This window comes from Saccopteryx leptura, chromosome 8, assembly GCF_036850995.1.
Source record: "Saccopteryx leptura isolate mSacLep1 chromosome 8, mSacLep1_pri_phased_curated, whole genome shotgun sequence".
NCBI classification, from domain to species: domain Eukaryota; kingdom Metazoa; phylum Chordata; class Mammalia; order Chiroptera; family Emballonuridae; genus Saccopteryx; species Saccopteryx leptura.
Genome location: NC_089510.1, coordinates 19922701 through 19936757, shown reverse-complemented (window position 1 = coordinate 19936757; position 14057 = coordinate 19922701). Strand labels below are relative to the sequence as shown.

The window sequence follows — 14057 nt, the reverse complement described above, 5'->3', positions numbered from 1 at the left end:
CTGCCCACCAGGGGGCGATGCTCTGCCCAACCTGGGCATCGCCATGTTGCGACCAGAGCCACTCCAGCGCCTGAGGCAGAGGCCACAGAGTCATCCCCAGCATCCGGGCCATCTTTGCTCCAATGGAGCCTTGGCTGCGGGAGGGGAAGAGAGAGACAGAGAGGAAAGCGCGGCGGAGGGGTGGAGAAGCAAATGGGCGCTTCTCCTATGTGCCCTGGCCGGGAATCGAACCCGGGTCCTCCGCACGCTAGGCCGACGCTCTACCGCTGAGCCAACTGGCCAGGGTCATATTCATTTTTAATACAAATGTAACCCACATTGTAGCAACTGACAATATATGTCTAATAAAATAAATATACAGTTAACTGTTCAGTAAGACTCTGTTTTAAATAAGTGAAACAGATACAGTATTAATCACAATTTATATGATAGAGATACAGTTTGGCATAATTGCAATTATTATTGTCTAGAAAAACTGGTGGCTCAATGTGCAATTGGAAATTTAATAGTAATTTACAAAGGGAATACACCTAGTGTGATAGAATAGAGGGGCCCGAACTTGAAAGTCAGACACTTCAATAATTGCTTAGTTCAGTAGCACTGTGAAGTTACTTCATCTCTCTGAGACTTATATTTCCCCACTGACTGAAAAAAAAGAGAGAGGGGAGTACTAATACTATTATATGGAGTGTTCACCAGTATAAATTACATGTACATAAAACACAAGGTGGCATACTAGGCTTTTATTAAATGTTATCTCTTTCAACATAGATAAAATGACATCAGTTCCAATTTATCCAAAACAAATGAAAAAAATAATGAATATTTTAAACATAATTGCTAAAGATTATTATCCAAAATATTTTATATGGATGTTTATATTTCAATATGACCTGTATTCTGTAACATCAGTAGTGATGTTATAATAAGCAAAGTATAGAAATACTGTGTAGAACTGTATATGCCTATATCTATGTCTATATATATATATATATATGTATATGTATCTATATCTACATCTATATCTATCTAGACACATATGAATTTGTATGAAAATCTAATTTTCTACATTTCCTGCAGGGCAGTTAAGAAGAGTTGAGAAAAATGTCTAGTATAATTCAAAGAGAAAATGTTTTAACAATCAGCTAAATGTACAAATAATTGAGAAATAAAACATATTCTAAACATAAAATTTAAAATAATTTTTAAGCCTGACCAGGTGGTGGCACAGTGGATAGAGAATTGGACTGGGACACAGAGGACCCAGGTTCAAAACCCTGAGGTCACTGGCTTGAATGCGTGCCCAATGGCTTGAGTGTGGGGTCACTAAACTGAGGCCAAGCATCACTGGTTTAAAGCCTAAGATCACTGGCTTGAGCCCAAGGTCACTGGCTTGAGCAAGGGGTCACTCGCTCTGCTGCAGTCCCCCAGTCAAGGCACAAATGAGAAATCAATCAATAAACAACTAAGTAGACTAAGGAGCCACAATGAAGAATTAATGCTTCTCATCTCTCTATCTTCCTGTCTGTCTGTCCCTATCTGTCCCTCTCTCTGTCTCTGTCATAATGATAATAAAAATAATAAAATTTGTAAGTAGTGGTAGAAGACTATGATATAAAAATATATTATTAAAAATAAATCAGTCCATTAAAATATTTCACCAGAGGAAACTAGAAAAGTCTGAATGACTTTAATATACTTCTACTTGTCTTTTTCAAGTTCTATACAGTCAGTCGGAGAATGTCCTTATTACAATTACTTAGAGATTAAAGGCTAAATTTAAATTTGGCATTTTTTTAGGTCTCTAAATTAAAGATAATGTATGAAGAATAAAATAACCTGGTATATTAAAATACAGTTTCCTTCTTTAATGTAAAAATATATATTAATCTTTAAAATAATATTACAAAGACTTTTAACAAAAATATTGAGCATAATATATCTCTTTTAATATTTAAAAATTTTAAATGTTTATTTATTGGTTTTAGCAAGAGGGAGAGAGAGAGAGAGTCAGGAACATCAACCTGTTCCTGTATGTGCCCTGACCGGGAATTGAACCATCAAACTCTGCACTTCAAATGATGCTCTAACTAAACGAGCTATTCAGTCCCAGGGCAAGTATTATATTTCTTATATCAATTAATTGTATTTTGTCTGTCAGTCACAAAATGAACTTTCTCAGTAAAAGTATGAAAGATACTAGAATTAGAACCAGATAATGAAATGGGGGTAACTTTTTCATAAATCAACTAAGGGATTTTCATGTTTCTTTGCTTTTCAGAAGACGAATACTCTTAGGGCAATGTAATAAAAAATAAATAAATAAAATGCCCTGATGATTTGAGTAGGTTGACACCTCATGTTCTGCCTATCATCTGGAATCTAGCACAGGTTTCTAATGGTCCATCTAAATTTGGTTTTCTGTCTCTTCTTAGTAATATAATATATCCATAGTATATATTATACTATATAGTAAGGCAGATGGCTGCCAGCTTCCCTTGAAATAAGTGTGGTTGTTTTTGCTGATAGAAGTGTGCAGAAGTGAAGTGTATCACTTCCGATCCTCAGACTTCACACTTGAATCTTATCTTCTTCCAAGTTCCTTTTCATTGTCTAGAAGCTGAAACAACAGACTCACTAAACTGGGACCATGTGGAGAAGAAGGCCATATCTTGTAATATGACAGAGGAACAAGATAGGACAAACATGCATCCTTGAGGGATGATATAGAACGGAGACACCCCAACAGACTGGAACACTCACTGACTGTAAGGCTGTGACACGAGAGAAACACAGAAGACAATGCTATTTGAAGCACTGCATTTTGAAATGTCTTTGGTAGAGCAGCTTCAGCCTCAGCCCTAAGTGATACAGGTAACCATTGACTATCCTATCAGTTAAACATATCATGTATAAAATAATCATCCTGTGTTATAAAGCTATGGAATTTTCATGCATTCTAAAAGTTTTCTTTTTATATATTAGACAACAAAGGATAATGTTTCATATTAATTGGGTATGACACGTTAAATATTAGACTTTTTCAAGGGCTAAGAATACAGCAGTTTTATTTTTAGTTAAGTGAGAAAGCTAGAAATAAAGAAACCTTCTTTAATTTATGTTTTTGTCTGACTTTCTCAGTTCTCACACTAAATGGTTTTCCTGCGTGTGCCTTTTTAGTTATCTCTTCATCTGAAACCTAGTAATGCATTCATTATACCATTGAATGAGCATTTTTAAAATTTTATCTTCCCATCTCAGAAATCATCGTATAGTCTCTCTTTGAACATTTCCAAAAGAAGAAAGATTACCAATTCGTTTCTTTCTTCTATTTTAGACTATTAAACATTCACCAACTCTTCCCTACTTGAGCTCTAATAAAACTCTATATAAATATTTTCTTTATTCAGAAGGAAGGAAAGAAAGAAAAGAAAAGAAAAAAAGGAAGGAAGGAAGGAGGAAGGGAGGAAGGAAGGAAGGAAGGAAGGAAGGAAGGAAGGAAGGAAGGAAGGAAGGAAGGAAGGAAGGAAGGAAGGAGGGAGGGAGGGAGGGAGGGAGGGAGGGAGGGAGGGAGGGAGGGAGGGAGGAAAGAGAAAGAAAGTGAGCAGTCCTAGATAAAGAAAGATCACAGGTGGGCTATGTAAAGGCCAGGCTGAAGGTCACAAGAGAGAGTATGGTGTACTGTGCCATTTCACCAGTGAAAATTAAAGGGAGAAAATCAGAAGAGAAGTCTTGGCTTTCAGTTAAGCTAAAACCGACTACCATATCTTAACTCTAAGAGTTAACGTGATCTGTTTATTTACAATGTATTTTAAGTATCTAAACTGTGTCTCACATTAAGAAGGTACTCAATAATTATTAGAATTAGTGCATTGAGTCTTGGGGTGAACAAACGTGATGAACTAGATAAAAAGCCTTTTTGGAAGGGAAGGTGGTATTAGAAGAAAGCAGAATAGGGATTCAGTTGGGCCATTCAGTCCTCAGTACTAAAGAGTGACTTCATTCAAATTTCTATTGGATTGAATGTCTATTTACAGTCAAACTTCCTATTTGAATTACGCCCAGGATAAAAAGATAAGATGTAATAGGTTTAGATTTCAGGATCTCAGAAAAATGAGGCATATTGTTATTTAATAATGCTTTTCAAGAAATCACAAAATGTTAATGGATATAGAATGTTAGAATTTTCACAATCAAATAAAAGTGCATGAATATATACATAAATCATGACATTGTGATGAAGGAATTCCTATAAAAAATTAGCAAGCAAAGACAACTTGGTCTATAATAACTGTGCTCTAGAAATAAAGGTAAAAAAAAGCTGGATGCTGGGATAACATGCAAAATCTTAAAAACATTGCCTATTTGCTGAAATATAAGTGGGCTTTGTGATTTAAAAGTTCCTTCCCTCCCTTCTTCCTTCCTTCCTTCCTTCCTTTCTCTCTCTCTCTCTCTCTCTCTCTCTCCCTTTCTTTCTTTCTTTCTTTCTTTCTTTCTTTCTTTCTTTCTTTCTTTCTTTCTTTCTTTCTTTTTTTCTTTCTTTCTTTCTTTTCTCTTGCTTTTAAAATTGCTAGGTCTGCCCTATTTCTGCCTGATTTCCAAGTAATAGCCTACAGACCAGTTTTGATGCTGTTTGAAAAACAAAGTTTTAAAATCTTCTATTATTTAAATGGAGCTTTGGGGTCCCCTTGGGTGCCATTCTGAATAGCATGGAACAGCATGCCTTTCCACACAGGCTATCTTTTCTCTTACCTTTCCATACTTGTTCATATCGACAGTTTCCTGCTTGACTCCAGTTTAGTCACATTCCAAATAAACAAATGCTGCCGAGGTATCATTGCCTATTTTGTCTTTTAACATACTTCCTACAGTGGACAAAGCATTCTTCTACTTACAACTCCTAGTTTCTTTAAAATATCAAATAATACTATATCGAGTTATTTTTTTTTCATACAAAAGAACTATCAACAAAATGAAAAGACAATCTACTGAATGGGAGAAGATATTTGGCAGTAATACAACTGATAAAGGGTTACTATCCACAATTTAGAAAGAACTCAGGCAACTCAATGCCTAAGAAAAACCAAACAGTCTAGTTAAAAAGTGGGCAGAGAACCTAAGTAAACATTTCCAAAGAGGACTAAAGATGGCCAGTAGACACGAAAAGATGCTCATCATGATTAATCATCAGAGAAATGCAAAATAAACTAGGAGATACAGCCTCACCTCTGCCAGAGTGAATACCACCAATAAATCAACAAACAACAGTGCTTCAGCGAGGATGTGGAGAAAAGGGAACCCTCCTGTATTGTTGGTAAGAGTGCAGACTGGTGCAGCCACTGTGGAAAACAGTATGGAGTTTCCTCAGATATTACAAATGGAACTGCCTTATGACTCAACAATTCTGAATACTCCTTGGTATAGATCCAAAGAAATGCAAAACACTAGTTAGAAAAGATACAGTGTTCCTATGTTCATTGTAGTATTATTTATAATAGCCAAGATATGGAAGTAAGCCGAGTGTCCATCAATAGACTAGTGAATAATGAAGATATGATACATATATACAATGGAATATTGCTCAGCTATAAAAAAGAATGAAATCTTACCATTAAGAAAACATGGATGGACCAAGTGGGTATTATGCTAAGTAAAACATGTCAGAGGAAGACAAATACCATATGATTTCGCTTATGTATTGAAACAAAACAAAAATAAATAAATAAATAAATAAAAGAACAAACAAAACAGAAAGAGGCACGTAGATATAGAGAAGAAACAGATGGTTGCCAGAGGTGAAGGGGGATGGAGAGCTGGATAAGAAAAGGTGAAGATTATGGGGTTTCAACTGGTAGTTACAAAATAGTCACGAGGATGTAGGATGTAAAGTACAGCATAGGGAATATAGTGAATATTATTGTAATAGCTATGTATGGTGGCAAGTGGGTAGTGGAAATATGAGGAGAATCACTTTATAAAGTACATGACTGTCCATTCTCTATACTATACACATGAAAGGAATATAAAATAATATTAAATTTCAACCTTAATTTAAAAATAAAATTTTAAAAATTAACAAATGAATATTTAAAAGATGCAAATAGATTTTTTTTTTTTTAAATCAACCCTTTACTCTTTACTTTCTCTAGTTTGGTTATGTATGTTTAATTCTCCTACTATATCCATCACTCCTCAGAAATTCTGGTTACATTTTCCGGTCACTGAAAATGTGAAGAACATTTACAATTTACAGAGTGCTTTGTGGTAAGTTATCTGTGATTACCACCATTTAATTTCCAATATTTGAGGTATTCAATATTATAACACAGTGCATTTTTTAGAATCAATATAAGTAGATTTCTAAACTATTTTTCTAATATTTAACTAGGTGATAATTTTATATAAATATAATTTTATTAAAGATACTATACCAAAATTATAAATTCTAAGACTGTTATTTAAACCTAATTTATAGCAATTACATAATAAATGACAAATTGTGTCACTCAAAAATAATTTACAAATATCTAAATTGTCTACCATTTGTTGCTAGAATTCAGATTTGCTTTTAACTCACTAATTCTGGCTTGCTACTATTTTCTATAAAAAGGAGACTATAGCCTGACCAGGTGGTGGCACAGTGGATAGAGCATTGGACTGGGATGTGGAGGACCCAGGTTCGAGATCCCAATTTCGCCAGCTTGAACGTGGGATCATCTGGTTTGAGCAAGGCTCACCAGCTTGAGCTCAAAGTCGCTGGTTTGAGCAAGCTGTCACTCGGTCTGCTGTAGCCCCCCCCCCCCCCCCGTCAAGGCACATATGAGAAATCAATCAATGAAAAACTGAGGAGTCACAACGAGGAATTGATGTTTCTCATCTCTCTCCCTTCCTGTCTGCCTGTCCCTATCTGTTCCTTTTTCTGACTCTCTGTGTCTCTGCCATAAAAAAAATAAAATAAAATAAGGAGACTATATATTTTTTGTAAACATAGGGCATTTGTTCTAAGGTTTTAGGTTGTGCATCTGTCTAGAAGGGTTTTTAACCCCAACACATGTATTGTGACATTATCTTCCAGATAACATTTAGAAAATTCTTAGAAAGCATTAAAGATGGCTGATATTCACTGTGTTGGTTACAGGAGACCAATTCTCTGCTGAATCAAAATATTATTTGCAAGAGAGAATGTAATACAAATGTAAAAGCAAATTCTCTTTCTTCTCAGTTCTACAAATTCACATAGACCAAGAGTGCCTAAGACTTTTCTATCACCTGATCCCATCCAACCAGTGAAGACAGTTGGAAAAGGGAAACTACAGAAAAGTAATGCAATTTTTGTTAAAATAGCTAAAGATTATGTAAATTTAATGTTATTTTAATTTCAAAATGTTTATACTTAAATACATATTCACCTGCCTGACCCGGCAGTGGTCAGTGGATAGAGCGTGTGTGACCGGGATGCGGAGGAGGCAGGTTCAAGGCCCTGAGGTCACCAGCTCAAGGGCACGCTCATCTGTTTTGAGAAAGGCTCACTAGCTTGAGCCCAAGGTTGCTGGCTTGAACAAGGGGTCACTTGGTCTGCTGTAGCCCCTTGGTCAAGGCACATACGAGAAAGCAATCAATGAACGACGGTGCTGCAAGGAAGAATTGGTGCTTTTCGTCTCTCTCTGTTCCTGTGTGTCTGTCCCTATCTGCCCCTCTCTGTCACACACACACACACACACACACACACACACACACACACACATACACAAATTAAATATATATTCACCTAAATATTTGTATTTTTATATTTATTTACACAATCTGATACCATTCCACAGATCATTAAAATCCATATATGCCACTGAGATTAAGATTATTCCTATTCAACTAAAGCATGAACTAGAGAGACTGACATGGTGTACGGAAGCTGAGCTAGACTTGATCATTCCTCGATAGGAATGTGAACAAAAATTGTAGCTACTTCATTCTTCTATTAGAAAAAAGTCTAAGTCTTTTTTTTTAATGCTTGTCTTATATTTCCATTTCTGACAAAAATAGTCTCACATGGATATATTTCCCCAAAATTCATGCTCTACTTATTTAATGTTGAAATAATTTGGAAAAACTCCTCCTGAAATTAACCTTTGATCAAATTATAACCCTCAAATGACAAAAGCGTATAAAATTGGGAAAGATAAATTTAGTCTGAAATTACTGAAAGCCTTCATTAAGCCTTAATATATGCTGTCAGCTTTAAACTAAATAATAGATGAGATTTTAACATAATCAGAAGAAAACTGCTGCTACCTGCCTCTGTTTCTGTCACAATGAAATTGACAAGATAATTTCAAAAATAAGGCCTCCTCCAAGTCACTTCTTGGATCTGACAAGCACATAGTATTTAGAATGATAACTATTCATACAGAAAAAAAGATTTATCTCCAAAGATATAAAATAGTTGAGTGGAAAATCAAATACATTCTCCTTTAGAGAATGTAGTATTGCTTGCTTTAACAAATAAACTCATACTTCCAATGTTGGTGGTTCTTGGCTTTCAGAAAAAATTCTATTTTCTGTATCTTCTATAATGGTTTTTAAGTAATCTTTATGCAGTCAGAAAATCTTGAAGTTATTAACAAAGGCATAGTTTATATATAGGTTGGGCAAAAGTAGGTTTACATTTGTTCATATAGAAAACAATGCAATAAATAAAGTTACAACAATATACTTTGTGTTTTGCATACTTAGAACTGTTAACCTATCTTGTATGTTAAACTGATTTACTTTATTGATTTGATTACCTAAGTTCTTATTATATTAATATAGCTAGTATTAATTATGATTACCAATAGGAAGTACTTGACTAGTATACTCACTATAGAGGAAAGGTACAAAATAACAACAAAAAAGTATATGTCTATAAACTTTTTTTTAATATATATTCAGTGAAAAGAGGGGAGGCAGACTGAATCCTGCATGCACCATGACCAGGATCCACCCAGAAATCCCACTAGGGGGCGATGCTCTGCCCATTTGGGCCATTGCTCCATTGCTCAGCAACCGAGCTCTACTTGGTGCCTGAGGCAGAAGCCATGGAGCCATCTTCAGTGCCTAGGGCCAGCTCTTGCCATCAAGCATAGGCTGCAGGAAGTGGGGAGAGAGAGAGAGAGAAGTGGGAGGGGAAGAAGTGGAGAAGCAGATGGGTGATTCTCCTGTGTGTCCTGACCTGAAATCAAACCTGAGAAATCCACACGACCAGCAGATGCTCTACCACTGAGCAAACTGGCCAGGGCAGCTTGTAATCTTTATGAATATATGTTAGGTAAAAGGTAAAATTTAAGCATAAAATATCTTTACATTTCCAACTCCATAAAATAGAAAATATTTTAAAATTCTTCTTTTTACCCATGTGACTATAACTCAGAAATAATAAAGATAAGAGTTTGGACTTAATGCATACAAAATGAGAGCTGATAGAGAGGTATTATGAACTAAATATCATTTGGTTATATATAATAAGATTTGACAGTTTTTGATTACACATTAGTTATTATTTCAGTCATAAACATTTACTGTTCAACTCACGGCATGCCCAGATACTTAGTGGTGGTGGCAATACTGATGATTATCTTATCTGAAACCAGATTGCTCTAGCACTTTGAAACAGTATATAAGCAAAAGCATGTTTCCTCTCTTACATGAGAGTGCCTGGTTTGCCTAATATTTTCTTATAAATACACTCGAAAACCTAGTATGTCTTAGAGCCAATTGTTCATTTATTAGTGTTAGAGGATAAATTAGCCAAGGAAACAAATTATTGCAGTTAGACATTTAATCAATCAAATGTGTTATCTGTGATAGGATTAGAAAGTATTTTCTACATGAAAACACTAAAGACAATTTTATACTTTCTTTAAATACAGAACTTCAATTTTATGCTATCCTGACATTATACTTTGTCTTTAATGTAATAAAACTAATTACTATCCTCATATAAACTGTGCCAGCGAGTGAGTATTCAACCACTAGTCCACGGACCGATGCTCGTACACCAGAATTTGGTACCTGTCCATGAAAGAGTTAACTACCCTGATGTTATATGATGATGATAGAATCTATAATCATTAGGTTTGTTAAAACATAGGAAAAAATCATTGCTATTTTTCTTCCATCAGCTTAAAATGGTGTAGGAAGGAAACCCAGTAGAAAGAAACTCATGAGCTCAACTAAAAGTTAAATACAATCGACAGGCCACATTTTTGAGTTGCCAACTTTGATGTGTCTTTACATCAATATTACAAATCATGTCATAGTCAGAAAATTTAAACTTTGGGGGATCTATTGAGTGCTGTCCCTGATCTTCAAGAAACCTGAATTTCCAAACAGACAGGCAGGCTTATTTATTTATTTTTTTTCATTTTCATTAAATGTCTTCAAGCAAAAATTTCAAGGAGAGGATAAAAAGGAAAGGTTTAGGAACTTGAGTTGAAGTGACCATTTTGTATCAGAAGAGCAGAGAAAATATCAGTTCTAAAAAAGAAAATCTAATCACATTATATAATATCCATCTAAATTTTATACACACGTGGAAAGATATAGATTTTTAGCATGTCAAAGCCATTTATAAATATCTAAAAAGCAATATTAACTGGTCTCATTGCTCACCAAAATTCTATTCTGAGCTTCATATCTAGAATATGCTCATTATCAGGAAAAAGTGAAATCTTATGGTTCATTGCTCATTCTTCTTTTTGGAAGAATTAAATATTGATCACCAAAGCAGAAAAAAAGCAATATTTCCCCTTTAATCTAACAGATTTTATATGGTTTACCAAAATTAGACTAAGACTTAAGTTGTATAGTATATTTTATTTCAATAACATTTGATTTATGGAAATATTTATATCTAATGTTGTACTAAATGTAGACATAAAATTTATTGCAATTTGTGAATCCTGCCATATCTTTTTGTAATAATATAAGCTGTATAGGAATCAATACACTTTAAAGAACTAAAAATGAAAAACAACAACATTTAACATTTGGGTTTTTAAAAACTACTTAGGAGATAGCTCATAAAACAAATTTCTGAATTATTATTAAAGCATATTGTTTACATAGTTCAGCTAAATATTATGTCTGGGCATTCAGGGGTTAGGGATGGAGGTTGAAATGTAAAGAATATATTTTTATGTAACTCTTGGCACATACTTATTAATACACAAAGTGAAAATTTATACAATTAGAATCACTTCCTACTGAAAAGAAACAGGACACTAGGATGATGTGAATCCACTGGTGCTCAAGAGCAATGTATCTCTAAGTTTATTCTGAGGCTTTAGTAAACTCTAAAGTGATAAAGAATTCTTGACCAAGATTCACCATAATGCTGGAAATGCATTCCTTGAGAGATGTAGATTTGTTCAAACCAACATCAACTATAGCCATTTTCACCTTGGAATGAAAGCATATAAGAACCAGGTTGACAGAATCTGCCATATAAAATCTGTTAAATCAATGGGGAAACCTTTTAGCATTCAAACCCTCAAACTTGTTTCACAGACACAAGGCCCATGATAGGGCATACATCTGGTGGTTTCAACAACATCTCTGACTTTCAAATCTACTGCAAGAAGCCAGCGTTTTTGATCTCATAATCTTAAAAGCTAAGCTTGCTACGTGTAATAGTTTAAGCACTCTATATGTATAATGTGGATATTGCTTTTTCCTTTTACAAATGAGGAACTGAGGCATAGCATGGAAAAATCATTGCATTATGTCAGAGCTCAGAATCTACCCAAGCATTCTAAACATAAATATCTACAATACCAGATTAATACTCAATTTTTCAGTATTTTTTATTTTATTTTACATTCACAATACACAAGAGTTATGTGACACTGTGCTGGTTAATGGGAGTGTCCTGTGCATACTGAAGACAGTAAAGTTCTGTATTAATGCTTTTGAAGCTTTTATTTTTGTATAATTGAAAGGATTATTTTAGTTGAATATGGAATAACCATTTTTACATAAGAAGTTACTTATAGAATCTTTCTGAAATAATTTTATTCCAGGAATTTTTTGATGTAAATGTTAGTGTTTTTAGAGTCCAGGTGCTGAAACAACTTAGAGTAAAAGTAACGAAGACTATTGTTGCAGTAGTATGAGTTATTTTGCCGAAGTCAGTAAGCAAAAATATCTAACACAAATTCCAAAAAGGGCCAACACCGAATAAATAAACCAGGCCGATCCTTAAAAGATGTGTGCCAAACCAAGTTAATTTTCAATAACATTTGCAGGAGACTTAGGCTACTTTTTTAAGATGTGCCTGAAGAAATACAGTTTAATGGAATTTTCATGGTCTTGGTGTGGATTTAGGAGTATGGATTTGTCAGATGGCTACAGGTGCTTTGGTCCTAGGAGAGCAAGTCACATGAGGCTAATTCATAAGCTCCAAGGCCAGTGTTTCAAATTATATGGAAGGGACCTTCTGGGGCTTGACAACTGGGACAAGTCATCTGCAAGGGCATACCCTCCTGGGTAGGTATGTTCTCTGAGGAGATGAAATTATAGATTAGATGTTTCTCCTGAGAGCACAGAATTAGAACAAAGGGAATTGAATGGTCTTAAGAGATCATTTTATCAGACAGTGGTAACCTGATTAATTGCCCTTCCCGTCTGTTCCGCTGATGTTTCTATCTAAATAACTGGGCCAAGGTACTATGGAATCAGAGCACCTTCCTTCAGCTTATTTCCACAGAAATCATGGGAACTCCAGATCCTTGGATAGTTATCAACCTTCTCTACTCTATGGTGTACAACTTTGTTATCCATTTATTAAATTAATTTTGAGTCTCGTATTTGAGAACATAGCATTTGATATTGATTAGATAGCAGTAGATGATAGGAAGGAAGCCGATTAAAGTTTAATTCTTTCTTCTTTTTAAAGTAGAGAAATGGCTGTGTAAAATTTGTGATTTAGGAATATTCATTGATGGTATTAAATGGAATAGATTAGAATCGGTCCCAATTTAAAAAAAAGATAGATTATTGTAAAACCCAATCGAAAGGCTTTAAGAACTTGAACATGGGTCATGTGGCAACCTGGGAAAGAAGAGACAGATGCAAGAAACATATTTTGGGAACAGAAAGTTATTATTATTTTCTCCTGAGATAAAACATGACTGAATACTTAGAGGCACAGACTCACTGTAGCTAACATTTCTTTTATAAATAAACAAAAATATTGTAAAGTACTTGGTAAAAATATCAGTTAAAGTGTGTTATACGAAGTTGGTAGAAAGAAAAGAATGGTAGAAAGGACAATAATTTCAAATTATTTTAAGGTACCATTCATTATATTTCCTTTTAATATGATCTCTGCTGTCATTGCTAAACTTGCTGACTTGTGTCTGAAATCTCATAAAGATTATCCGACATGGGGTAATATTACAGATTGTTGGGTTAACTGGGTGAGGGAGCAGCTTTTTTATGTGCTAAACTGCTTTGCTTAAACTCTTCTTTAAAGTGTAGACCTCTCATGCCAAAACAAAAGCAAGTGCTTCTTTGATAAAAGCTGAAAATAAGTGGGAATGAGGAGTTGTATATGGGAACTCTCTGTACTTACTGTTTAACTTCGCTGTGAACTGAAAACTGCCCTAAATAATAGAGTTTATTATTTAAAGAGTAAAAGAAAATAATTTAAAAGTGAAATCCTGGACAAAGGAATACAATCTTTCTCCTCTTTGTTCCCACATTTTTCTTCTTAATAATCACCGAAGACAGAACTGATGTTCACTGAAACAAGGATACATTTATCCTCTCTTCAGTTTTGCTATTTTTTTTTCTAAAAAGATGCTTCAGGCCCTGGCCGGTTGGCTCAGTGGTAGAGCGTCGGCCTAGCATGCGGAGGACCCGGGTTCGATTCCCGGCCAGGGCACACAGGAGAAGCGCCCATTTGCTTCTCCACCCCTCCGCCGCACCTTCCTCTCTGTCTCTCTCTTCCCCTCCCGCAGCCAAGGCTCCATTGGAGCAAAGATGGCCCGGGCGCTGGGGATGGCTCTGTGGCCTCTGCC

The 14057-nt window shown here is 35.0% G+C and overlaps 1 protein-coding gene and 1 non-coding gene across 4 annotated transcripts in view; one reads left to right on the top strand and one right to left on the bottom strand.

Moving 5' to 3' along the window:
* CADM2 (cell adhesion molecule 2) overlaps positions 1-14057 on the bottom strand; it is a 1163936-nt gene that overhangs the window by 642399 nt on the left and 507480 nt on the right. The window lies entirely within an intron of this gene.
* On the top strand, positions 13846-13921 carry TRNAA-AGC (transfer RNA alanine (anticodon AGC)). Its single transcript has one exon. It is a non-coding gene; the product is annotated as a tRNA-Ala (tRNA).